Below are 2,500 nucleotides of genomic sequence, written 5' to 3'. Positions count from 1 at the left end.
CACACACACACACACACACGCACACGCGCGCGCGCGCGCACACACACACACACACACACACACACACACACACACATACATACATGCATACACGCACGCTCACACACACACACACATACACGCACGCACGCACACACACACACACACACACACACACACACACACACACACACACACACACACACACACACACACGTCAGTGCATACGATATGGGTTGGCAAAAACCACTCGCAAGAAAAATAATTCATTAGATAGCACCAGTTTGTGTACGGAATTGCCTTTCTACGCACTTTGAAAATCTTCGTTCACATACACAGCTACGTTTTGCGTGTGCATTTCGTTTTGCAAAACAACAGCAACTAAAAAGCGGTGGGAAGGTTGTAGTATTTATGGGGATTTTTTTCTGTATTCTGGAGAGGTGGGGGGAGATGGGAGAGAGATATATCCCCCTTAGAGAGAGGTGATGGAGGGAGAGATAAAGAGAGGGAGAGAGGTGGGGGAGGGAGAGATAGAGAGAGAGATAGAGAGATGTTATGGAGGGAGAGGTGGGGGGAGATGGGAGAGAGATGCGGATGTTTTATTCAGTGTAGGCCATGGCCCCTCATGGAGGGGTGACGTAAACAAACGAGAGAAAGGGAGAGGGAGATAAAGAGAGACAGACAGAGACAGAGAGAGACTTTTCCTCTGAGATAGAGGCTTACTCTCAGAGAGATTGGGATGAGTGGGGGGGGAAGGAGAGACTGAAACAAAGAACAGTTAGACAAAGAAGCTGAGACAGATAGACAGACAGACAGACAGATGGAAGGATGGTCTTATTCTTACAGAGAGAGAGGGGGGAGAGAGGGGGGGATGGTCTAGTGATGGCCTAGAGGTAACGCGTCCGCCTAGGAAGCGAGAGAATCTGAGAGCGCTGGTTCGAATCACGGTTCAGCCGCCGATATTTTCTCCCCCTCCACTTGACCTTGAGTGGTGGTCTGGACGCTAGTCATTCGGATGAGACGATAAACCGAGGTCCCGTGTGCAGCATGCACTTAGCGCACGTAAAAGAACCCACGGCAACAAAAGGGTTGTTCCTGGCAAAATTCTGTAGAAAAATCCACATCGATAGGAAAAACAAATAAAACTGCATGCAGAAAAAAAAAAAACAAAAAAAGGGTGGTGCTGTAGTGTAGCGACGCGCTCTCCCTGGGGAGAGCAGCCCGAATTTCACACAGAGAAATCTGTTGTGATAAAAAGAAATACAAATACAAATACAAAAAACAAGGAAAGCGAGAACGGAGGAGACAGAGACACAGAGGCAGAAAGAATGAGAAACAAACGCTTAGACAATAGGAGACTGACAGTGATGCAGACAGTGGGGGAATGGTGGAAACAGGCACACACACACAGATTGACTGATACGGGGGAGACGGTTGGGGGGGGGGGGGACACTTTCACGCAGTGAGAGAATGGTGAAGATAGAGACACACGCAGAGATTGTTTGGTTTATTTATTTATAGTCTGTTCATCTAAGATGATATTAGACTGAAAATACATGATATTATTGTTAATGTTATCCTTATTATTTTCTATCATCATGTTCATTATCTTATCATTATTATTACTTATAAATCATCATTTCAGAAATTCAGATGGGGCAGGGGAAGAATTACACACGTAGACACAAACGGACAGAAACCGAATACAAGCAGATAGAGAAAAAAGAGATGGAGAGAATAATGGAGACGGAGAGAGTCAGACAGACAGGCAGAGAAAATGATTGAGACAGGGGGAAAATACACTTTCACAGGGAGAGAATGATGGAGATAGAGGCACACATAGAGAGACATACATAGAGAGAGACAGACAGACAGACATTCAGAAACAGACTACAGGCGGAGAAAAAAAAAAAAGAGATGGATGGAGAGAATAATGGAAACGGAGATAGAGACAAAAAAGACAGAGAGCTATTGATGCATCGCTCATGATGTATTAAGAAAACAGGCATCGAAAGAACGATTCTCTCTCTCTCTCTCTCTCTCTCTCTCTCTCTCTCTCTCTCTCTCTCTCTCTCTCTCATTCCCATTCCGCATAGCAGAAGCAGCGGTTTGCCGGGAAAATGTGCAGGAAATCCGGTGGTGGCGCTGTTATCCGCTGTCCCTGTAACGTTGACGCTGATTGGCCGGAATCAGATTGAAACTGAAATAGGGGGTATTGAATGAAAGGATGTTAACTCAAGAAACGGGTTGAATGAATAGGTAAACAAAAATGTTGCTGAAGTCTAAACTGTAATGGAGTTATTTGTATGAGTTGACGTCAAATTAAAGAAATGAATGAAGAATGAATGGAGAGAGTAAATGAGGCTCGAGTGTTTCGAGATGAATGGATTTTTATTTTTTATTGGATTGTTTCGTTCATCATTCAGTCATGTATCTATTATTTGTTTTGCGTTGTTTGTTATGTTCATTTATTTGCCTGTTTGTTTGCTCATTATTGTGTGTGTGTGTGTGTGTGTGTGTG

General features: G+C 44.2%; 1 long non-coding RNA gene across 1 annotated transcript in view; it reads left to right on the top strand.

Moving 5' to 3' along the window:
- LOC143284173 (uncharacterized) overlaps nt 1–2,500 on the top strand; it is a 166,297-nt gene that overhangs the window by 154,175 nt on the left and 9,622 nt on the right. The window lies entirely within an intron of this gene.

Source organism: Babylonia areolata, chromosome 7, assembly GCF_041734735.1.
Source record: "Babylonia areolata isolate BAREFJ2019XMU chromosome 7, ASM4173473v1, whole genome shotgun sequence".
Taxonomy (NCBI): domain Eukaryota; kingdom Metazoa; phylum Mollusca; class Gastropoda; order Neogastropoda; family Buccinidae; genus Babylonia; species Babylonia areolata.
Note: the sequence above shows the minus strand (reverse complement) of the source record. Positions and strands in the feature narration are given on the sequence as shown.